This window comes from Mustela putorius, unplaced genomic scaffold (genome assembly GCF_011764305.1).
Source record: "Mustela putorius furo isolate JIRA1106 unplaced genomic scaffold, ASM1176430v1.1 tig00000430_pilon_pilon_pilon, whole genome shotgun sequence".
Taxonomy (NCBI): domain Eukaryota; kingdom Metazoa; phylum Chordata; class Mammalia; order Carnivora; family Mustelidae; genus Mustela; species Mustela putorius.
The window spans coordinates 19348133-19374471 of record NW_025421377.1 but is presented as its reverse complement, the minus strand read 5'-3'; the positions used below and the strand labels follow the sequence as shown (position 1 = coordinate 19374471).

Below are 26339 nucleotides of genomic sequence, written 5' to 3'. Positions count from 1 at the left end.
ACGTCAAATCACCAAAGCAATTCTGAGTGAGAAGAACAAAGCTGGATGTATCACAATCCCACATTGTAAGATTTTGAGATATGTTACAAACTATACTAATCAAAACAGCATGGTTCTGGCACAAAAACAGACACAAAAATAAGTGGAACAGAATAGAGAGCTCAGATAGAAACCCACACTTATATGGTCAGTTAATCTAAAAGGTATGGAGACTACATGATGGGGGAAAAGACAGTCCTTTCAATTAATGGTGCTGAAAAAACTGTACAGATACATGTAAAAAAATAAAACTGGACCACTTTCTTATACCATACACAAAAATAAGCTCAAAATGGATTGAAGACTTAAATGTGTGACATGAAATCATAAAGCTCCTAAAAGGAAATAAAGGCAGCAATTTCTCTGACATTGTTTGCAGTGACATTCTTCTCGAATATCTCCTCAAGCAAAGGAAACAAAAGCAAAAATAAACTATTGGGACTATAACCAAAATAAGTTTTGCACAGTGTAGAAAAGCATCAGCAAACCAAAAAAGCAAGTAACAGAATGAGAGACGATATCCACAAATGATATGCCCAATAAGGGGTTAATGTCCAAAATATGTAAAAAACTTATACAATGCAACACCAAGAAATGAAATAATCCCATTAAACCATGGGCAAAGGACCTGAAGGGACATTTCCCAAAGAAGACAGAGAGGAAGGGATGCCTGGCTGGCTCAGTCAGTAAAGCATGCAGCTCTTGATCTCAGGGTCATGAGTTCAAGCCCCACATTGGGCATGGAGCCTTCTTCAGAGGAGGAAGGAGAAGAAGGAAGAGAAGGAGGAGGAGAAATGAAGGGGGGCACATAAAAAAACTCCACATACTTTGAATGTGATATGTATTATATACTGTATTATTAATCATATGATCCAGTGATTCCACTACTGGGCATTTACTTAAAGAAAACAAAAACACTACTTCAAAAAGGTATATGCACCCCTATGTTTACTGTAGCATTATTTGCCATATAGCCAGCATATGGAAGCAACCCAAGTGTCTGTTAATAAATCAATATTTAAAGAAGATGTAGTATATGTAGACAATGCAATATTATTCCACTGTAAAAAAAAGTTAACTTACCATTTGTGATAACATGGACAGACTGTAAGAGTATCACGCTGAAAGAAGTAAGTCAGAGGGAGAAAGACAAATATCATATGTTACCGCTTACATATGGAACCTAAAAAAAAAAAAAAAAAAAAAGAGAGGGAAAGCAAAATGGATAAGGAGAGTGGGAGATACAGGCTTCCAGTTATTAAATGAATGTCAGGAGGATAAAGGGTATAACATAAGGAATATAGTCAAAGTTATTGTAATAATTGTGTACTGACAAATGGAATCTACACTGGTGAGAATAACATAGCAGATAGACTTGCCGAGTCACTATGTTGTAGCCTAAGACTAATGTAACATTGTGTGTTAACTATGCTTTAAAAAAAGTAAAAAAAGATTTTTAAAAAGCCCTACACACACACACACACACACAATCATGAGGTGCTGGATGTGTTAAATAATCCTGTGATGCAAACATTTCACAATATATAAGTGGAGCAAGTCAGCATGTTTTTACACCTTAAATATGCACAATGTTATAATAATGATATCTCAATAAAGTCAGAAAAACAAATTCCTAACATAAAAGATTATGCTAATTAAGGGAACCAGTCACAAAAGACAATATGATGTATAATTTCATTTATATGAAATGCACAGAACAGACAAAATGACATTATGACAAAAAGTAGATAAAATATTGACTAAGGCTGGGAGATGCAGAAAATGCAGTTTCATTAGAGGGTAAGTGTTCCCATTTGGGGTGATAAAAGGGCTCTAAAATTGATTATCATAGTGGTCACACAATTCTGTGAATATACTATGAACCACTGAATTGTATACTTAAAATCTAACAATTGTATAGGATACGAATTACATGTCAACCAAATTTTTATGAACAAAACATAATCTCTTGAACCATCATAGCCACAAAATATAAATCACCTGTATAATAACTTTAATTCTTTTGTCAATGAGACTACAGACAGTGCCACCACTGTCACTAACATTCTTCCAAAATATATTACAAAAGATGGGTGACTTGCACATGTTAGGTCATTGGCTCTTAGCTAGATGATAGAATTTATAAGCATCAACAAATATTAAATACATGTGTATACAAATGAAATCATCTGCCTTTACCTTTTTCCATTTGCCATCCAAATAATCTGACTGTTCACATAATCTGTTTACTTTGAAAGGTAAGAGTTATACTTTAACTTACTGAGTGATTTCTGCTTGACTAAATACAAGCAATGGGACAAGGAAACTGGAATTTGCAAAGAACCATTGCATTCCACCAGGATGTCTACACAGTGGATTTTCCGTTCTGCTGCTGCTGCTACAGCTCAGTTGTTTCTTCAGCTCTGGGAGTTGTGGAAAGGTGCTGGTGTGGCCCACAGAATACAGCCACTGGATCAATATAAAGACAATGCTCGATGAACTTGTCCAGAGAGGTCACAAAGTGACTGTTCTGACATCTTCAGCTTCCATTCTTGTTAATCCAAATGAATCATCTGCTATCGAATATGAGATTTTTCCCTACATCCATACTTAAAGATGATTTTAAGGATTTTTTCAACAAAATGCTCGATATGTGGATATATAACTTGCCAAGAGACACATTTTGGACATATTTTTTTTCACAAATGCAGGAAATAATTTGGAAATTTTCTGACTGTCTTCAAAAGCTCTGTGAAGATGCAGTTTTTGAACAGGAAGCTCATGACCAAAACTACAAGAATCGAGGTTTGATGTCATTCTTGCAGACACCCGTTGGACCCTGTGGTGAGCTGCTGGCTGAGCTACTTAAAATACCTTTAGTGTACAGTCTTTCGCTTCTCTCCTGGCTATGCAGCTGAAAAAAGAATTGGAGGACTTTCTTTTCCTCCGTCCTATGTACCTATTATTTTTTCAGAATTAAGTGATCAAATGACATTTCATGGAGAGAGTAAAAAACATGATATATGTGCTTTATTTTTTGACTTTTGGTTCCAAGCACTTAATGAGAAGAGTTGGGATCAGTTTTACAGTGAAGTTCTAGGTAAGTCATGTTTCTAATTGGTAGCATGAAGTCTTAATTCCTAGTGCCTAGGAAGATGAGTTTGTATGAAGTCAAAGGAATTTCTCTTTTCATAAGAGAAATGACGAAAATTATAATATACAGTGGTCTCCCCCCAGTCTCACAATTATTATGGAAAGACTTATATGACAGGACCAGTTCCAACCATGTCATCCATTACTGAGTACATTACACTCCAGAAATTCAATAACCACAAATTAAAGCACTAAGGGTTTCATGAAGCAATTACTATTTATCTACATATCTAATATCTATTCATTTGGTGTTTATTTGTAATACTTTAAATTTTTTGGAGTTTTTTCACCCTTTTCATTTATTTATTAATTTTTTAATTAAATTTATTTATTTTCAGCATAACAGTATTCATTATTTTTTCACCACACCCAGTGCTCCATGCAGTCCGGGCCCTCTATAATACCCACCGCCTGGTACCCCAACCTTCCCCCCTCCGCCATTTCAAACCCCACCAGATTGTTTTTTTTTTCCGAGTCCATAGTCCTCTCATGATTCACCTCCCCTTCCAAATTCCCCCAACTCCCTTATCCTCTCTAATTCCCCATGTCCTCCAAGCTATTTGTTATGCTCCACAAATAAGTGAAACTGTATGATAATTAACTCTCTCTGCTTGACTGATTTCACTCAGCATAATCTCTTCCAGTCCCGTCCATGTTGCTACAAAAGTTGGGTATTCGTCCTTTCTGATGGAGGCATAATACTCCATAGTGTATATGGACCACATCTTCCTTATCCATTCGTCCACTGAAGGACATCTTGGTTCTTTCCATAGTTTGGCGACTGTGGCCATTGCTGCTATAAACATTGGGGTACAGATAGCCCTTCTTTTCACTACATCTGTATCTTTGGGGTAAATACCCAGGAGTGCAATGGCAGGGTCATAGGAAAGTTCTATTTTTAATTTCTTGAGGAATCTCCACACTGTTCTCCAAAGAGGCTGCACCAACTTGCATTCCCACCAACAGTGGAAGAGGGTTCCCCTTTCTCCACATACCCTCCAACACATGTTGTTTCCTGTCTTGCTAATTTGGGCCATTCTAACTGGTGTAAGGTGGTATCTCAATGTGGTTTTAATTTGAATCTCCCTGATGGCTAGTGATGATGAACATTTTTTCATGTGTCTGATAGCCATTTGTATGTCTTCATTGGAGAAATGTCTGTCCATATCTTCTGCCTATTTTTTGATATGATTGTCTTGTTTTGTGTGTGTTCAGTTTGAGGAGTTCTTTATAGATCCTGGATATCAACCTTTTGTCTCTACTGTCATTTGCAAATATCTTCTCCCATTTCATGGGTTGCCTCTTTGTTTTTTTGACTGTTTCCTTTGCTGTGCAGAAGCTTTTGATTTTGATGAAGTCCCAAAAGTTTATTTTCGCTTTTGTTTCCTTTGCCTTTGGAGACATATCTTGAAAGAAGTTGCTGTGGCTGATATCGAAGAGATTACTGCCTATGTTCTCCTCTAGGATTCTGATGGATTCCTGTCTCATGTTGATGTCTTTTATCCATTTTGAGTTTATCTTTGTGTATGGTGTAAGAGAATGGTCGAGTTTCGTTCTTCTACATATAGCTGCCCAGTTTTCCCAGCACCATTTTTGAAGAGACTGTCTTTTTTCCACTGTATATTTTTTCCTGTTTTGTCGAAGATTAATTGACCATAGAGTTGAGGGTCCATATCTGTGCTCTCTACTCTGTTCCACTGGTTTATGTAATACTTTAAATTTTTTAAAAATTTTTCTGGATAAAGTGTTTTAAGCTCCCTTTGTTATTTATTAAATACAGGTTGAAAATATTACCTTTGATATGCTTCACTTTTTAGAATAATTTTGAGAATAATAGAATAATGACAGCATATTGAGTCGAGATTTCCCATATAACCATTGGTCCCACACATGCATAAGATCCCCAATATCGGGGCACCTGGGTAGCTCAGTAGGTTAAATCCTCTGCCTTCAGCTCCGGTCATGATCCCAGGGTCCTGGGATCGAGCCCCGCATTGGGCTTTCTGCTCAGCAGGGAGCCTGCTTCCTCCTCTCTCTCTGCCTACTTGTGATCTCTATCTGTCAAATAAATAAATATAATCTTAAAAATAAAAATCCCTAATATCAGCATCCCCCACCAGAGTGGTACAATTGTTAAAATTGATGAACCTACATTGACACATTATTATCATCCAAAGTCTATAATTTACAGTGGAGTTCACTTTGGTGATGTACAACCTATAGGTTTTAGCAAATTTATAATGATATTTATATACCACTACTTTATCAAGCAGTTTCACTGCCTTAAAAATCCTCTCTGCTATGCCTATTTCCTACATATCCATTTTACTTTACTTTTCCCATTTTTTAAAAAAAGACATTAGAAGGGTGCCTGGATGGCTCAGTTGTTTAAGCTTCTGCCCTCAGCTCAGGTCATGATCGCAGCATCCTGTGATTGAGCCCCAAATTGGGCTCTCTTCCCTGCAAGGAGCCTGTTCCTCCCTCTTGCTCTGCCTGCCTCTTCCCCTGCTTATGTTCTCTCTTTCTCTGTCAAATAGATAAAATCTTTCTAAAAAATACATTGGAGGGGCACCTGGGTGGCTCAGTGTGTTAGGCCTCTGCCTTCGGCTCAGGTCATGATCTCAGGATCCCGGGATCGAGCCCAGCATCGGGCTCTCTGCTTAGCGGGGAGCCTGCTTCCCCCTCCCTCGACCTACCTCTCTGCCTACTTATTATTTCTCTCTCTGTCAAATAAATAAATAAATAAAATCTTAAGAAGTAATTTTAAAAAAAGACATTAGAAATTTCACTATCTTCATGAAAGCAGAGATGTTAATTGAGGAGTCACATTTTTCCAGTACAACTGTCTATAGAGTATTAAGGATATTATTTTCCACTTGTTTCTCTTTTTTAATTTAAAAATAGGTATCTTATGGTTTTTGGGTGCAATTGTAAATGGGATTGACTCCTTAATTTCTCTTTTTTCTGTCTTGCTGTTGGTGTAGAGAAATGCAACTGATTTCTGTGCATTGATTTTATATCCTGACACTTCACTGAATTCCTGTATAAGTTCTAGCAGTTTAAATGTTTTTTTCATATTACCTGAAAGATTCCTTCATAACTGGAACAAATACTGGCTCTATCCCAGACTCAGGAGCCTAGAATAAGAAGTTTTTAATGATCACAAATTGTTTTATTAGGGCTTATAAATCACGCTTTAAAGGCCTAAAATCTTGTTGAAGGGTGCACATACACATTAATAGTTCACATTTTTTGAAAACTATGTTACTCCATTAAAGGAAAAATGAGTCAAAATTAATAGTGCACATATCTATTTCCATACTTGATGAAAATATTCCAGCTGTTATTTGCAAATATTATTTAATACACAAATATTATTATGCTCCTAATGTGAACCAAGTGCAATGGTAAGTACAAGGAGTCAAGCTGTACTTTCAAAACCTTTTTCTTGGAAAATCTAGGATCGAGGGAATAAACTTGCTAAATTATAGAAACGAGACTGAGTGGGGAAGAATGTTTCCATTGCTTAATTGATTGGGGAGCTCAAATAATTGTTTACATTTGCATCTGTTACTTTTGCAGCATTTCAAAGGAAATAAATGCATGTTTAATTTGATAGTGGCTTAGGTTTAATAATTGTTTATGATTGTGAATGCACTACTGTGATATTAGAAATCAGACTTACACTTTGTCTTTCATATATACATATGAACAACATACATAATATGTAAATATATATTTGCATCATTATAGATGTTTGTAACATATATGTGTTCTATTATCAAACTACAAATACTATTAAACATTTTTGACTAAATTTTTCCAAATTCCTTTCAGAAAATTCCCTAGTATATTCACATTACATTACCTACCATTACCATTATCATTACCTCATTTCCTCTACCTATTGCTTGTTGTAGGGTTCTTTACTTATTTATTTACTTTTACTTTTCATTAAGTTCTAATTTTAATTCCAGTATAGTTAACTGAAAATGTTATATTAGTCTCAGGTGTGCAATGTAGTTATTTAACAACTCTGGACATCACTCTGTGCCCATCAGAAGTGCCCTCCTTAATCCCTCATCATCTATTGAAACCATCCACTTACCGACTGCCCCTTTTAATACTTTGTTCTTTACAGTTGAGAGTCTTTTCCTTGGTTTGTCTCTATCTTTGTCTTATGCTCCTTTGTTTGGTTTCTTAAATTCCACATATGAGTGAAATCATATGGTATTTGTCTTTCTCTGACTGACTTATTTTACTTAGCATACTAGTCTCTAGCTACATCCATGTCACTGCAAATTGTGAGATTTCATTTATTAAAAAAATATTTAATTTCTTTCCTTGAGAGAGAGAGAGAGTGGAAGAAAGAGAGAGGGGAGAATCTGAAGTATACTCCACACTGAGCACAGAGCCCCACTTGGGGCTCCATCCCACAACCACTAGATCAGGACCTGAGCCAAAACCAAGAGTTGGATGCTTAACCAACTGAGCCAGCTGGGTGTTTTAAGAACTCATTCTTTTTTTATGGCTGGGTAATATTCATTGTATGAATATACCACTTCTTCTGTAGCCATTGATCAGCTGATGAATACTTAAGCTGTTTCCATAATTTGGCTACTGTAAATAATGCTGCTGTAAACATTGGGGGTACATGTATCCCTTTGAATAAGTATTTTTGTATGCTTTGGGTAAATACCTAATAGTGCAATTGCTGAATCATAAGGTACTTCTATTTTTAAACTTTTTGAGAAACCTCCACACTTGTTTTCTTGTGGCTTTGATTTTAGCCATTCTGAAAGATGTGAGGTGATATCTCATTGGAGTTTTGATTTGCATTTCCCTGATGATGAGTGGTGTTGAGCATCTTTTCATGTGTCTGTTGGCCCAGTGTATGCCTTCTTTGGAGAAATGTGTGTTCACATCTTCTATCCATTTTTTTAAATTTAATTATTTGTTTTTGGGGTATTGAGTTATGTAAGTTCTTTATATATTTTGGATACTAACTCTTTCTTTAGGGTTTTCTATAATATCATGCCATCTGCAAATAGTGAAAGTTTTACTTATTCCTTACCAATTTGAATGGATTTCCTTTCTTTTTGTTGTCTGATTGCAATAGCCAGAACATATAGTACTAAATGGAATAAAAGTCATAAGAGTGGACATCCTTGTCTTCTTCCTGATTTTGGGGGGAAAGCTCTCCCTTGTTCCTCATTGAATATGCTGTTCACTGTGGGTTTTCCATATAAGGCCCTTATTTTGTTGAGAGTTTTTATCATGAATAGATGTGTATCCTTGTCAAATGCTTTTCCTGAATATATAGAAACGATCATATGGTTTTTCTCCTTTCTTTTACTAATGTGATGTTTGTCTTTTTTCCATTCAGGAAGACCCACTAAATTATCTGAGTTAGGGAGGAAGGCTCAAATATGGCTCATTCGAACCTACTGGGATATTGAATTTCCTCGCCCATTCCTACCAAATTTTGAGTTTGTTGGAGGACTCCACTGTAAACCTGCCAAACCCCTGCCTAAGGTAAGTGATTCCTGTCTCTTTTGTTTTATTTGCTCTGAAGCATTTAACCAGTATTCTACTTAAAAATATCATTCCTCAACAATATTTGTGTGTCCCAACAATATCTGTAGTCAAATCCAATGTTCACTTGCTGTCACTCCAACATTTACACAATTCCTCATTTGAGATCCCAAGGCTTGACATCTTAGAGTATTAATGGGTTTGCTTAAATGATGAGAGTATGTGTTTTCTGCCACATATCAAGGCTAGACAAAATCTTAGTAAAGATCACTGAGGGAGGGATGCCTGGGTGCCTCAGTCAGATAAGGGGCTGCCTTCTGCTCACGTAATGATCCCAGGGTCTTGGGATAGACACCCACATTGGGCTCCTTGCTTAGAAAGGAGTCTGCTTCTCCCTATGCCTCTGCCTGCCACTCTGTCTGCTTATGCTTTCTCCCTCCGACAAACAAATAAATAAAATATTTGAAAAAAAGAAAAGAATCATTGGGGGAACATGGTTCTCAACATGATAGCTGTCTGAGAAAATGAGCACAGGAAAAACTACATTTTGTACATAATAAGTACCACAAATTCTGCATATTTAATAAGAACCAAATAATTTCAACCACTTAGAGCTGAAAAAATTCATAATATAAAATTGAAAAATAATTCTGTTAATATATAAGATGATACTTTATGAAGGAAAGCAATCAAATAATATGTTTTAAGTTGATATTGTACCTTTAAGACATAAGAAAAACAAGTATCCCTTACGAAATGATTTTATGGTCTTTTCAACATCTCGTTGTCCATGTTTTTATTGGTAATAAGATGAAACTAAGACCTTATTTGAGGGTTAACCTAATACCAATTTTGATTGCAAAATGTTTAAATGTGTATGGTAACTTTCTCAAAGTCAAAATCCTAAGGTAAAACTAACAAAAGTTCTATTCAGCCTAACACAAGTGTCTAGAACAGATAAATCCATAAATAGAATGTATTTACACACTATGGAATATTAGTCACAAAACAGAAGAGACGTCTAACACATACTCTAAGGTGGAAAAGCTTCAGGATGTTACAGAAAGTGAAAGGGGGAAATCACAAAAAGATGGATATGGTATGATTCCACTGATACGAGGCATGCAGATTAGTCAGATTTATAGAAATACAAAGTATAATGATGGTTGCTAAAGATGAGGAATTGTTATATAATGAGCACAAAATTCCAGTTTATCAAGATGAAAAAGTTCTGGTGATTTGTTACCCAGCAGTGTAAATATAGACATTATTGACTGCATGCCCAGGAATAGTTAAAATGGCAAATTTTTGTGTATTTAACCACAATTTAAAGATAAGAACAGACTTTACTGTAAAACTCCTGATACTATTTGGTATCTCTCTTTTGCTGTTTGAAGATTTTTTTTTTTTTAAGATTTATTTATTTTGAGAGAGAGATGGGGGATAGGGGAGGGGAGAAGAGGGAGAGACAGAAGACCCAGCATATTCTCCACTGAGTGTAGAGCCAGACTCAGGGCTCAATCTTACAACCCTGAGATCATGACCTGAGGTTAAATCAGGTACTTAACTGACTGAGCCACCCAGGCACCCCTGTAGAAATTTGTTTAATAGTGTTTGCTGTGGTGTTCCCTCTTTTGTAATGGAACAAATTCTTTCTTCACAGGAAATGGAAGAATTTGTCCAGAGCTCTGGAGAAAATGGTATTGTGGTGTTTACACTAGGGTCTATGATCACTAACCTGCCAGAGGAAAAAGCCAATGTGATTGCATCAGCCCTTGCACAGATTCCACAAAAGGTTAGAGTCTGTTAAACTGTGTAAGGAGTTTGCTTGCCTTTCCTTCATGACATGGAAACCATGATGACAGCTCCAATTTATCTCAGATATGAGCAAAATATACATGACAGATGGTAAAGTAGTACAGAACGTGTTTTGACAATAACTTTGGTATTAACATTGAGATCAGAAAGAAAGATATTTAGAAGGAATATATTTAGGAGATACAATGTAACATTTGCTATTATAATGTATCATGGGCAGATGTAGAAATCACCAAATTCTGTCCTGTCAGTCACTCCTTCTCCTTATACGATTTCCAAGGGCACTGAAAAACTCATAGATGTTCTCTGAAAGGAGTTAAATTTCAACAGTTATGTTAACCAGGAACTATAAAAGTCTGAAAAGCTTCATGCAGTTTATGCTTGCTGGATAATCCAGGTTACTTTTCCTTCCACTAGCTTTTCGAGGAAAGCCAACTCAGTATGCTCTTCAGAGAAAGGATGCCCAGGGCACACCAAGCTATGTTTTGGCAATCATCCAGCCTAAGTGATTCAGGGAAAGAGAAAAACTGACATGAATGAATGGAGTGGACCCGGCTAAGAGTAAAAGAGTGAAATAAATGAAAAGGGAGGAGATGAGTCCACCCCTTCGAGGTGACCCTGTGCTTAGTAATAGTTCCAAAAGGACTTTAACTTGCCAGAATAGTAACTTCACCTGATTAAGGAAGGAAATGGAAATATATTAAGGAGCCAACCAAAAACAAGCTTAGGATGGGAAAGTTTTGGATTCCTCTTTCTTTGTAAAATATAGTAGTAAATTATTTTCCGATATATAGAAAACAACTGGAGTATTTGGGTATTTATGAACTACTTTTTGGTTTACTGATGTCGTTTCTCTTTATGCTAATGTTCACTTAATATCTAAAGTTACTTGACTATTTGCATATGTTAACCAATGTAAACCATCATCCAGATTATGTGGATTCCTGGGGAATTCTAAAACAAATCTATTTTGGTACTGGGAATTGGTAATGGAAATTGCTTGGGTATAGAACTCATATTAATCCATGCTATCAATGTTTTGTAGTGCATCATTGAAGTATTAACAATCAGTTAAATAAAATGTAGCATCATCACAGCTTTGGATGTTTTTCAACAGCTGCACTTTTATTTCTGAAGTTCCAACAGGCTTTTTTTTTTCTTTTTTTTTTTTAAAGATTTTATTTATTTATTTGACCAAGAGAGAGATCACAATTAGGCAGAGAGGCAGGCAGAGAGAGAGGAGGAAGCAGGCTCCCTGCTGAGCAGAGAGCCAGATGCAGGGCTCCATTCTAGGACCCTGGGATCATGACCCAAGCCAAAGGCAAAGGCTTTAACCCACTGAGCCACCCAGGTGCCCCGCCAACAGGCTCTTCTTTGTAACATTTAAAGAATTTCCAAAGAAAGAAATAGTAATAACAATCTGGATTCATGTAAAAATTTAACTTTTTCTTGGAAGTAGTGTCTAATAATTAGTGATGTAAAAGAAATTATAGGTACAAGAGAAATTATTTACATTAATAAATTACTGGTAAGCAGAAATATTTATTTCTCACAAGCAACAGATTACATGCTTAGCTTTTTTGTATATCAAAAGATGTAAAACTCTAATAAAATAACATGTGGAACAAGTAGACATACATGAACTCCCTCCTGCAACACTTTAAAAGAAATAAATAGGTAATATTACATTGGAAGATGATAGCAGTTACAATAGATAAAACAAAACAAATGTGTAGGACTTAGTAATTTCCAATTTGTTTGCACTAGAATTATAATAACTGCCTAAAAATTTCTTAAATATGTATATTTGTCACTGTTAAACTCATTTGTCTAATCTTCATGTGTAAAACATTTCATGATTACATTCATACTTGATTGAATGTAAAAATAAGTAAAAAATGTGGGTATTTTATTATACCAGCATTTTGGTAGTCTCATTTTTAATATATTTGTCCTGTTATTTTTCATTCAGTGAAAGGGGTCTAACTAGATTATCTCTTAATTTCTTAAAATTAAAAATAGAGCTTCCCTATGACCCTGCAATTGCACTCCTGGGTATTTACCCCAAAGATACAGATGTAGTGAAAAGAAGGGCCATCTGTACCCCAATGTTTATAGCAGCAATGGCCACAGTCACCAAACTGTGGAAAGAAACAAGATGCTCTTCAACGGACGAATGGATAAGGAAGATGTGGTCCATATACACTATGGAGTATTATGCCTCCATCAGAAAGGATGAATACCCAACTTTTGTAGCAATATGGATGGGACTGGAAGAGATGATGCTGAGTGAAATCAGTCAAGCAGAGAGAGTCAATTATCATGTGGTTTCACTTACTTGTGGAGCATAACAAATAGCATGGAGGACAAGGGGAGATGGAGAGAAGGGAGTTGGGGGGAATTGGAAGGGGAGGTGAACCATGAGAGACTATGGACTCTGAAAAACAATCTGAGGGCTTTAAAGGGGTGGGGGTAGGAGGATGGGGGAACCAGGTGGTGGGGTATCAGGGAGGGCATGGATTGCATGGAGCACTGGGTGTGGTGCAAAAACAATGAATACTGTTACGCTGAAAAAAATAAATTAATTTTTTTAAAACGTAAGAAAAAAATTCTAATATGCTGGGGCACCTGGGTGGCTTAGGGGTTAAAGCCTCTGCTTTTGGCTCAGGTTATGATCCCAGGGTCCTGGGATCAAGCCCCACATTGGGCTCTCTGCTCAGCAGGGAGCCTGCTTCCCCCCCCTCTCTCTCTGCCTCTCTATCTACTTGTGAGCTTTCTCTGCCAAATAAATAAATAAAATCAATAAAATAATTCTAATATGCTATAACTTCAAAGTTTCAACTCATGAAATAAGGGATTTTCTTTTACAGGTTCTATGGAGATTTGCTGGCAAGAAACCAGACAAGTTAGGGCCAAATACTCGGCTGTATGACTGGATCCCCCAGAATGACATTCTTGGTAAGAATCTGGAAAACCTTGAGTTAAATGCAATGCTAAACAAAATGATAAGAGTTCTGAAGAAGCAAATTGATTGAACATTCATTATTGAAAAATTCTAAAACAAAACTTAACTTCATTACATTTGTTTTACCGTGCTAGGGGGGAAAACAATCACATATGGGATGTTATTATACACAGTCATGTTCTTTATGACCAGAATCAAAGTATGTTTATTTCAGGTGTAGTTACTTCTCAAGCGTAATTTTCTAATTTTTTTTAATTTACATTTTTTTTATTAATTTTTTATTTTTTATAAACATACATTTTTATCCCCAGAGGTACAGGTGTGTGAATCACCAGGTTTACACACTTCACAGCACTCACCAAAGCACATACCCTCCCCAATGTCCATAATCCCACCCCCTTCTCCCAAATCCCCTCCCCCCACCAACCCTCAAAAGTACAGCATCCCTTCCTGATCAAAACTCTTCAAAGTGTAGGGATAGAGGGCATATACCTCAATATCATCAAAGCCATCTATGAAAAACCTACCGCAAATATTATTCTCAATGGAGAAAAACTGAAAGCTTTTCCGCTAAGGTCAGGAACACGGCAGGGATGTCCATTATCACCACTGCTATTCAACATAGTACTAGAGGTCCTAGCCTCAGCAATCAGACAACAAAAGGAAATTAAAGGCATCCAAATTGGCAAAGAAGAAGTCAAATTATCACTCTTCGCAGATGATATGATACTATATGTGGAAAACCCAAAAGACTCCACTCCAAAACTGCTAGAACTTATACAGGAATTCAGTAAAGTGTCAGGATATAAAATCAATGCACAGAAATCAGTTGCATTTCTCTACACCAACAGCAAGACAGAAGAAAGAGATATTAAGGAGTCAATCCCATTTACAATTGCATCCAAAACCATAAGATACCTAGGAATAAACCTAACCAAAGAGACACAGAATCTATACTCAGAAAACTATAAAGTACTCATGAAAGAAATTGAGGAAGACACAAAGAAATGGAAAAATGTTCCATGCTCCTGGATTGGAAGAATAAATATTGTGAAAATGTCTATGCTACCTAAAGCAATCTACACATTTAATGCAATTCCTATCAAAGTAATTTTCTAATTTTTAATTTAAATGCAAATAGCCAACATAGAGTGCATCATTTGTATCAGTTGTACTGTTCAGTATTTTATCAATTGCATATAACACCCCATGCTCATCACATCAAGTGCCCTCCCTAACGTCCATCACCCAATTAACCTATCTCCGATCCACCTCCCCTCCAGCAACCCTTGGTTTGCTCTCTATAGGGGCAAACTATAGCAAACCATAGGTTTGTCTCCCTGTATGATTTCTCTCCATTTGGTTTTCCCTCCTTCCCCTATGATCCTCTGTGCTGTTTCTTACATTCCACATATGGGTGAAAGCATAAGATTATTGTCTTTCTCTGACTGACTTATTTCATTCAGCATAATACTCTTCAGTTCCATCCATGTCAGTGTAAATGGTTAGTATTCAACCTTTATGATGGCTAAGTAATATTCTATTGCATAAATATACCACATTATCTTTATCCACTCATCTGTCCTTGGATATCTCAGCTCTTTCTACAAGTTGGCTATTGTGAACATTGCTGCTATAAACACTGGGGGTTATAGCAGTGCTTCTTCAGGTCAATACATTTGTATCTTTGAGGTAAATACCTAGAAGTGCAATTGCTGGGTTATAAGGTAGATCGGTTTTTAACATCTTGAGGAACCCCCATAATATTTTCCAGAGTGACTGCACCAGCTTGCATTCCCACCAACATTGTAAGAGGGTTTCTCTTTCTCCACATCCTCTCCAACATTTGTTGTCTCCTGTCTTGTTAATTTCAGCCATTCTGACTGGTATAAGATGGTATCTCACTGTGGTTTTGGTTTATATTTCCCTAATGCCAAGGGATGTTGAGCATTTTTTCATGTGCCTATTGGCCATTTTCATGTCTTCTTTGCAGAAATGTCTATTCATGTCTTCTGCCCATTTCTTGAGTGGATTATTTGTTTTTTGGATGTTGACGTTGCAATTTCTCTTTCTTCTGTCTCATTGTTAGTGTATAGAAATGCAACTGATCTCCGTACATTGATTTTATTTCCTGCCATGTGGCTGAATTCCTGTATAAGTTCTATCAATTTGGGGGTAAAGTGTTTGGGGTTTTCCACATAAGGTATCATGTCATCAGCAAAGAGTGAGAGTCTGACTTCTTCTTTGCCATATTGAATGCATTTTATTTCTTTTTGTTGTCTGACTGCTGAGGCTAGGACTTCCAGTTCTATGTTGAACAAAAATGGTGATTGGGCATCCCTATCATATTCCTGACCTTAGAGGAAAAGTTCTGTTTTGCCCCCATTGAGAATGATATTCACAGTGGGCTTTTCATAGATGGCTTTTATGATATTGAGATAGTTTCCCTCTATGCCTTCACTGTGGAGAGTTTTAATCAAGAAACATAACATACTGTGTTTTGTCAAATGTTTTTCTGCATCAATAGAGAAGGACATATATGTTTCTTGATGTTTCTTTTATTAATGTGATGTATTACATTGATTGATTTGTGAGTGCAGAACCACCCTTGCAGCCCAGAAATAAGTCTCACATCATTGTGGTGAGTAATCTTCTTAATGCACTGTTGGATCTTATTGGCTAATCTCTTGGTGAGAAATTTTGCTTCCATGTTCATCACGGGTATTGCCCTGTAATTTTCCCTTTTGGTGGGGCCTTTGGTTTGGAGAGCAAGGTAATGCTGGCCTCATAAAATGAGTTTCAGAAGTTTTCCTTCCATTTATATTTTTTGAAACAGCTTCAGAAGAAGAGGTATTATTTCTCCTTTAAGTGTTTGGTAGAATTCCTGTGGGAAGCCACCAGCTCTTGTCTCTATTTGGCTGGGAGATTTTTTCTTACTACTTCAAATTCCTTCCTGGTTATCAGTGTGTTCACATTTTCTATTTATTCTTGTTTCAGTTTTAGTAATTTATACATTTCCAGAAATGCATCCATTTCCTCCAGATTGCCTATTTTATTGTCATATAGTTGCCCATAACATGTACGTAAAATTATTTGAATTCCTCAGTGTTGAGCATGATCTCTCCTCTTTCATTCATGATTTTATTAATTTGGGTCCTTTCTCTTTTCTTTTTGATAATCTGGCTAGGGATTTTTTGATGTAATTAGCTCTTTGAAAGAACAAGCTTCTAGCTTTATTGATCTGCTCTACACTTTTAGTTTCTATTACATTGATATGTGCCCTAATTGTTATTTTTTCTTCAGCTTGGTGTAAGTTTTATTTGCTGTTCTTACTCCAGCTCCTTTAGTTTTAAAGTTAGCTTGTGTATTGGGGACCTTTCTAATTTTTTTTGAAAAAGGCTTGCATTGCTATGTACTTCCCTCTTAGGACCGCCTCTGCTGCATCCTAGAGGTTTTGAACAGCTGTATTTTCATTTTCATTGGTTTCCATGAAGCTTTTAAATTCTTTTTTAATTTCCTGGTTGACCCATTCATTCTTTAGGAGGATGCTCTTTTACCTTCAAATGTTTGAGTTCCTTCCAAATATCCTCTTGTAATTGAGTTCAAGTTCAAAGCATTATGCTCTGAAAATATGCTGGGGACAATTCCAATCCTTTGTTATGGGTTGAAAAACAATTTGTGCCCAGTATGTGATTTATTCTGGAGAATGTTCCACGTGCACTTGAGAAGAATGTGTATGCTGTTGCTTTAGATGGAATGTTTTGTATATATCTTTGAAGTCTATCTCATCCACTGTGTCATCCGTAGCCCTGTTTCCTTGTTGATCTTCACTTAGATGTCCATTAGAATGAGTGGGATATTGAAATTCCCTATTATTGTATAATTATCAGTGTGTTACTTTAATTTGGTTATTAATATATTTATATAAATCTTTGCTTCCAAGTTAGAAGCATACATATTTATAATTGTTAGATCTTCTTGTTGGATAGACCCTTTAATTATGATGATACAATGTCTCTCTTCATCCTTTCTACAGTCTTTGGTTTAAAAATCTGATTTTTCTGACATTAGTATTGCCACCCCAGCTTTCTTTTGATGCCCATTAGAATGAAAATTGTTTTCCACCCCCCTCACTTTCAATCCTGAGATGCCTTGAGTCTAAAATATGTCTCTTACAGACAGCATATTGATGTGTCTTGCTTTTTTAATGTAATCTGATACCCTGTGTCTTTCAGTTAGTCCATTTAGCCTATTTCATTCAGAGTAACTATTGAAAGATATGAATTTCATGCTATTGTATTCCTGTAAAGTCACTGATTCTATAGGTTGTCTCTGTTCCTTTCTGGTCTATGTTACTTTTGGACTCTCTCTTCACTTAAAGAATCTCCTTTAATATTACTTTCAGAGCTGGTTTAGTGATCAAAAATTCTTTGAGTTTCTGTTTGTCCTGAAAGCCTTTTCTCTCTCCTATTCTGAATGACAGCCTTGCTGGATAAACTATTTTTGGTTCCTATTTTTCTTATCACTCTAAATATATCCTGTCAGTCTTTTCTGGTTTGCCAGGTCTCTTGGTTACGTCTGCTGCAAATCTAATGTCTCTACCTTTGTAGGTTATGGACCTCTTGTCCCAGGCTGCTTTCAGGATTTTCTTTTTGTCTGTGAGATTTGCAAGTTTCATTATTATGTGTCAAGGTGTTGACCTATTTTTATTGATTTCCAGGGCGGTTCTCTGTGTCTCCTGGACTTGAATGCCTATTTCCTTCCCTAGAGTAGGGAAAATTCTCAGCTATGATTTGCTCAAATATGCCTCATGGACCTCTCTTCCTCTTCCTCTGGGACCCCAAAAACTCTAATATTATTTTGTTCATGGAATCACTCATTTATCAAATCCCCCCCCCTTACCTTTTGGGTCCATTAGTTGTTTTTCTTGCTTTCTATGGCTTCCTTCCTTCCTTTCCATTATCTTGCCTTCTATGTCACTGACTCTTTCTTCTGCCTCATTTACCTTATCTGGAAGAGCATCCGTTTTAGATAGCATCCCAGTTAAAGTATTTTTAATTTGTCTGATTGGATTTTATTTCTACACTAAGAGATTTTCTAGTATGTTTTGTGCTTTTTTTTAAGCCCACTTAGTAAGCTTATAATCATTACCCTGAATTCCAGCTCTGGCATTTTACTTATATCCATTTTGATTATATCTGTGGCAGAGAGTATCACCTATGGTTCTTTTTTGTTGTTGTTGTGATTTCCACCTTCTAGGCATTTTAACCAAAGAAGAATGGAAGAATGAGACAACAAAATAAAAAAATATATATCAACCACAAATCAAATGCAACACACACTATACAAATCCAAAGAGGTCAGAAACTAAAAAAGACAAAGAAAAAAAAAGATAGTGGAGAGAGAGATTATAATCTCGCAGGTGGACAAAACATGGTGATCCACTTGATCCTAGGTGTATTTTGGTCCGTTAGAAGACACTAAATCCCAAAATTGTAAAGAAAGCAAAACTCACATAAACACAAAAATATAATTGAAACAGTGAGAGGAAGCCAAAAATGAAGAATAAATCTATAAAATGTAAATTTAAAAATGAATGTTAAAAAAATAGTTAAAAAAAATTGGTAAAATAGAAACCAGTTGGTGTGCCTGGGTGGCTCAGCCACTTAAGCTATTGCCTTTGGCTCAGAACATGATCTCCAGGTTTTGAGATCGAGTCCTGCATCTGGTTCCCTCCTCAGCATGGAAATTGATTCTCTCTTTCTATCCCTCTGTGATTCCCCCCTGATGGTTCTCTCGCTCTCACACATATAAACAATATGTTTAAAAAATAAAATAAAATAAGAAACCAATTGAAAAAAAAAAAAGTCAAAAAGAACAAGAGATTTTAAACTGAAAGTTAAATGACTCTTGAGAAAAACTGAATTCTACATACTATTTTCTCCCAGTGCTGGAGTTTTATAGTCCTCTGTGCTCCAAAAACTGGGTGTTCCCTGTTGGTTTTGCTGGTCTTCCAGGAGAAGGGCCAGCTGCACTGATTCTCAAGTGTCTTTGCCTGGGCAGATTTGCACAACACCTTGCCAGGGGCTGGGCTCAGTATAAGCTTTCTGATTGCTCTATGTGGCTTTTGTTCACTGAAGACCCTCTCTCCCTATTTGGAGGATGAAAATAAAAATGGCTGCATGCCAGTCTCCAGCCCTGGAGCTGAAAGATCACAGCCCCTTCTCTTCAGCAAAACTTCAGGGATAAGCAGTTTTCAGTTCTGTGTGTGCCAAACTGCAGACCCGTGTGGTGTGCACACATGCTGATCCACCCAGGAGAAGGTGAAGGGTCACCACATTTCTGCCCTTTGGAGGCCCCCCACACAGAGAATGGTCACCTGATCATGGTGCAGTTTGCAGTTTATGGCAAACTGAGCTGAGAGCCCCCTCTCTGTCTCACTGAACATAACTGGTTTCTCTCCTCTAATGGATTGGGAATTCTGCAGCCCACGCACCCCTATTCTTTCTGTGACCCCAGGGATCCTGAGACCATACTGTCCCACCTAGGATTCTGCCCCACTTTGCCACCTGGGCACCTTTCAGGAAGGGACATCTCTCCCTGGAACAGACTTCTGAAGAGTCTGAATTTGCCCTCCAGGGCTAAATCACTTTCTGGTAGCCAGCTTGTGGACGCTCCCTCCCCCCTACCATCTATCTTCCGAATATACCCTCAGATTCATTTTGCTGCACCTCCCCCACCTTGCAAAAAGTGCCCACTTTTCTACTTGTAGAATTTCAGCAGTTCTTTTCTTACATCTCAAGTTGAATTCATAGGTGGTCAGAATGGTTTGATAGTTATCTGACTAAATTCAGGGACAAGATGAAATAAGGTCCCTTACTCTTCCACCATCTTGCCTCTCCCAATAAAATTTTAATAATGAAATGGATCATCACTTCGTCTCCTGATTCTCCCACTTAATTCCTATCTTTTCTCATTCTGCATGACTATTCAGTGCTAATGAAAAATTATTCCCAGTAACTCTACACTTTCTCCAGGAAAACACCATAATCTTTTTCATGAAGTCATAACATATTTCATGATAAAGTGCCGTCTTTCTTTCCCCTGATTTGAACCACCACTATCAGACTTCCTGTTGCCTTGACACTCTACATGTTAAATTCAGTGGCTTTACTGTTTAAGAGAATATGTTCTAATATGCCACCTCCTTTTTTTCTTTTCTTTTCTTTTTTTTTTCTTTTTGCACATGCTCTTCTTTATCCAGAATTTTCCCTTTCAATCTGTCTGTTCAGCCATCTTGTAACCATTTTTCAAGTTACAACTGCCACACCAATTTTCACTGACTTCTCCAGCAGATTTTTGCTCTTCTTGCTCTGAGATCTAAAAGAACGTTTTAATGCTATTTCATATGTATTGTACTATGTGCCTTATGTTGCTAACCTCTCCTTTTTTTTTCCTAAGAATTATAATTACTAATGTGCTGAGATTCGTCCAACCCTAGGTCATCCAAAAACCAAAGCCTTTGTAACTCATGGTGGAACCAATGGCATCTATGAGGCGATCCACCATGGGATTCCAATGGTGGGCATTCCCTTGTTTGCGGATCAACCTGATAACCTTGCTCACATGAAGGCCAAGGGAGCAGCTGTCATTCTGGATTTCCACACACTGTCTAGTACAGATTTGCTCAATGCATTGAGGATGGTCATTAATAACCCTTCGTGAGTATTATATTTTTTTTCATTAATAGTATTTATACATAGGTTCTTCTATCAATGATGATTATGCATTTCATTCTATATTTAAGAAACTAATTTTGAAATATTAATATGTATAACTTATCTTAAACTTACCTTTATTTTCAACCAGACATTTATTGCAAAGTTGCTTTTTAACCCCATTGAATTAATGGGCTGCCACAATTTTCTATATGAGCAAATGCAAAAGTTATATGGAATTGTATATATGGAATTGTATATATGGAATTGTAAGGACACATTTTAAAAAATATGATAGAATTTCTGGAATGAAAGAATGAAGACTTTTCAGTTATGTAAAATAACTTTCAATTCAGCACTGAAAATTCCAAAACTATAAAACTTTTTGCCCAAGAATTAATTATGATTTTTTATTTTAATATATATTTATAATATGTGATGTATGTACCATAATATTTAGAGTATATACATATGGAGTATGTTACAGAATTATGAAGCCATGACTATAATCTAAGTTTGGGACATTTTCATTAACCCAAAAAATGACTTAGAAGTCATTTCCCATTCCTCTTGCCTTAAGTAAACAATCTACTTTGTGGCTCTACTAATTGCTGAATTCTGGATATTTCATACAAATGGAATCATACAACTTATGGCCTTTTGAATGTAGCTTTTTTCACTTGGCGGTTTTTGAGTTTCACTGATGTGGTAGTTTTGCATTACTGAATAATATTCGATGGTATGAATATACTACAATCTATTTATTCATCAGTTCATGAACATTTTGATTATTTCCACATTTAAGAATTATAAATATTCCTACATATGGTATTGTGTAAACAAAATTTGTCACTTCTTTTTGAAATGAAGGGAACTTTTGGAAATTCTAGGAGTAGAATTGCTGGTTATATGTTAACTCTGTGAAGAACTGCCAAATTGACATCCAAATGAGATGCACCATTTTACATTTCCACCAGCTGAGTAGGGGAGATCCAATTTCTCCACATCATTACCAACACTTGCTATCATCTGTTTTGGTTTTTTTTTTTTATATTTTTTATTCATTTATTTGACAGAGATCACAAGTAGGCAGAGAGGCAGGCAGAGAGAGAGGGGGAAGCAGGCTCCCCACTGAGCAGGGAGCCTGATGTGGGGCTCGATCCCAGAACCACAAGATCATGACCTGAACTGAAGGCAGAGGCTTAACCCACTGAGCCACCCAGGTGCCCCTACCATCTGTTTTATTACAGACATCCCAGTGAGTGTGAAGTGGTCTCTCCTTGTGCTTTTAATTAGCATTTCCCTTATAGCCTAAGTTATTAAGCATCTTTTCATATACCTATTGCCATCCATGTGTCCTCTTTAGAGAAATGTCTATTCCAATTCTTTGGTAATTTTTAAATTTCATTATTTGTCTCACCTTTTTAAAAAATTTGTTGTGTTTTATGAATATAACACATTAACATATATATATGATTTGTTAATGTTTTCTTCCCCTCTGGATGACTTGATTTTTAACTTTCTTGATTGTGTCCTTTGAAGCAAAAATTTTTTTAAAGTTGAAAAGACAAAGAAATTATCTATATTACACAGGAAAATAATGTGTGGGAATTTGTAGTGCCTAGCACAATAACCATGAATTCAGTATTTGTTACTACTACTGGTATTAGTAGTATTATATTAGGAGGGTATCATCTAATGAAATACCGAAAAATGTATTATCAAGAAGAAAATGGTAGAACAATAATTAATAAAATACTTTAAATAGATAAGAAAGAAAAAGAAATAGATGGCATGTTGGAAAAATAGAACAGAAAATAGAAAATAAGACAGCAGGTAAAAAATATCAATATGCCAGCACTTACATTAAACTTAAACAGATTATATAATTTAAAGATAAATATTGTCAGGATGCATTTTAAAAACTATATACTGTTTATAAGATGTGTTCAAATGGAAATGTAGAAGAGGATTTTAAGTACAAATGTAGAAAATGATCTATTTTAGCAGTAACCACTTAGAAATATGTGCCTATGCGACTATCAGACACAGTACTCCAGAATCGCTAACAAAAATAAAGATACATATTTCATAACGATACATAGACTGATCTGTCAAAACAACACAAATTAGTAACTGGTGACACCTACTACGAAAATATCAAAATGCAGCTGATGTAGACAAAAGAACAAACAAATACTCAACTCTACAGTCATAATATTGAGTTTTCAAACATCTTTCTAAATAACATAGAAAAAGAAGAAAAAAAAAAGAAAGGATGGATGGACGGAGAAGATAATGAAATTACTAAATTCCTAAATGTTTAAAGGATTCAATTTGAAATATAACCTATCCCACATACATATACATCATAATATATAAAACAACAGATAATACATATATATCAAGAATGGAATAGATATTGGAATTAACCGTATGCTGGGCTATACACCAAGAGTAAATTTGAAAAATATAAATCATCAACAGCATATTGTCCAGCCTTATTGGAATTCACTTAGAAAATGTTAAAAAGAAAGATAACAGAAACATCTCTAAATTTTGGAAATTAAGTAATATACTTCTACATAATTCAGTCAGTAAAGAAATCACAACCCTAAATAGCCTTCTTCTCAGCAATTCCATGTTCACATTATATACAAACAAAACTGTATAAACATGCAAATCTAAAGAAATACACAAGATTTTTATAACAGCTTTAGTAGTAATGGCTAAAAAATTAACACAAATGTCCACAGATCGTTAAATGAAGAAATACTCTGTGGTATTGCCAAACAATGGTATACTACAATGTACACAATGTACAATACAGACAATGGAATAATAGAATTATTCTATAATTAACCGACAACTGTTAGACAAAAGACAAAGGAAATGAGTGCTATCTTATTATACTGATACATAAATAAGAAAAATAATCTATGATGACTAAAAGGGTCAGGGAAGATGGGATCCTTCTGGGTAGCATGCGATACCCTATATCAATATCTAAGCAGTAGGTGTATAATTACATCCACTTCACAATAATATTCTAGCAAATTTTGAATTTATGAACTGTTCAGTTAAGACAAGGTGCATTTTTCTTATGCTCTATATTTAAATATTATTATGGAAAATATATTTAAAATCCTAGGTTTCAAAGAGTAGCACACACACATCGCAAATGTCTAAGGGTGCTTTGATAGTGTGATCCAGAAAAGCCCGAGATGGAACACAGAGCTGGTCATCTATCAAGATGTAGAAGCAGCTTTGGAGTTTTGCAGGGAAAAGTGTCCAGCAGAGAGACAGAGGGGACAGAAAGTGCAAAGGTGCTTATGTTTGGACATGTTTGGCAACTTTAGTGAACTCCTAGCAGGCCTTTATGCCTACAACAGAGTGTACATGGGACAAAGTGACAGGAGGAGAGGTTGCCAGGGGGCTGTATCTGTAAGATCCTATAGTCCAAATTCCATGGCTGGATTTTATTCTAAAGGTAATGAGAAGCCAGATGGAAATTTTGAGCAGGGAAGTGCCGTGATCTGATATCAGTTTCAAAAATCAGACTGGCTACATGATGGAAAATAAAGAGTAGAGGGTAGAAGAGTGGAGACACAGGGACCAGTGAGGTGGCATTTTATTTACCATGGCACATTCCCTTTGCTGCTTCATGAGGTCATTCTACAAGTGCATTCCCACCATCTCACCTACAGCTGTTACAAGGGCCTATAGCATTTCCTCTGTTAGAAAAGATCAAACTATCCTCATGCCTCACTCAGAATAGTTGGGGATGGGAAAAAATCTCACTTTTTTTTTTTTTTTTTTTTTTTTTTTTTTAAAGATTTTACTTCTCTGACAGGCAGAGATACAAGTAGGGGAGGCAGGCAGAGGAGAAAAGAGAGGAGGAGGAAGCAGGATCCCCAATTTAACGTGCCGAATCCCTGGGATCATCAGTGCGGAGAGGCTTTAACCCACTGAGCCAAAAAAAATTCCAAATTTAAATGCCAAATCTCCAGTGCGGATCCAAATAAAAAAAAACATAACTCTATGACATATATTTTGAAGCATTTGTATGGCCCTTTTCAAAAACCTTTCATGGGAATTATACGATTAGGCAAATGAGCTTCCTTTCAATGTCGGTATCTTTATGTTTCTGTTTAGATACAAAGAGAACGCTATGAGATTATCAAGGATTCACCACGACCAGCCTATAAAGCCCTTGGATCGAGCCGTCTTCTGGATAGAGTTTGTCATGCGCCACAAAGGAGCCAAACACCTGAGGCCGGCCTCCCATGACCTCACCTGGTTCCAGTACCACTCTCTGGATGTGATTGGGTTCCTGCTGGCCTGTGTGGCAGCTGCTATATTTGTCACCACACAGTGTTGTCTGTTCTGTTACCGGAAGTTTGCAAAAACAGGGAAGAAGGAAAAAAAGGAGTAGTTACATCAGGGGCCTCAAGCTGGTATGCCTCACAAATGGGACGCATCCAGTTTATTCCAGCAAGAAGCCGTGAGAGAAGGTTTCTTCCTCCTGTGACAAAATCTTTCACCACTTAGCTTCTCAGAATGAAATCTGTTTCGAAGGGATTTACAGCCTATTTAAGAGTTAGAAACGTCATGCCAAAAGGAAAACTGGAAAAAAATAAATAAAAGAAAAATAAAACTGTATGGGTATTTATTGAAACTTATTATTCTAAATCAAAAGTCATCTCCCTCCAAAAGTTATTGATCTTAACTGTGTTTCAAGTATTGGGTATGGACACAAGCTTATGAAAACTATACACAATATCTTTATTATTGTGCAAATACTCAGTATATGTTAACTTAAATTGGAACCAGAATTTTGTAGTTTTGTCCTTTGCTACAGATACGACAGGTAGTTAAAATTGTGCAAAATGATTTATTTGTTTATTTCATTTTGGGAGACCACTGATTCTCCAGAGTAAGATCCAGCCTCAGCGTCACTCCTTACCTAAGAACAGGGCAAGTTCTTGGGTTTCATCCAGCTTGTCACTTTCCAGCAGAACGTAGGTGAATTTAGAAGTCTATCAGCTACCCCTTGGCTATTATAAAACTGTGCTGTTCAACTGGTTAAGCTTCTGACTCTCGGTTTCAGC

General features: G+C 36.3%; 1 pseudogene; it reads left to right on the top strand.

Annotated features, from left to right (window-relative positions):
- Positions 1-1135: 1135 nt before the first annotated feature.
- Positions 1136-25965, top strand: LOC123392047 (annotated as a pseudogene).
- The last annotated feature ends 374 nt before the right edge of the window (positions 25966-26339 follow it).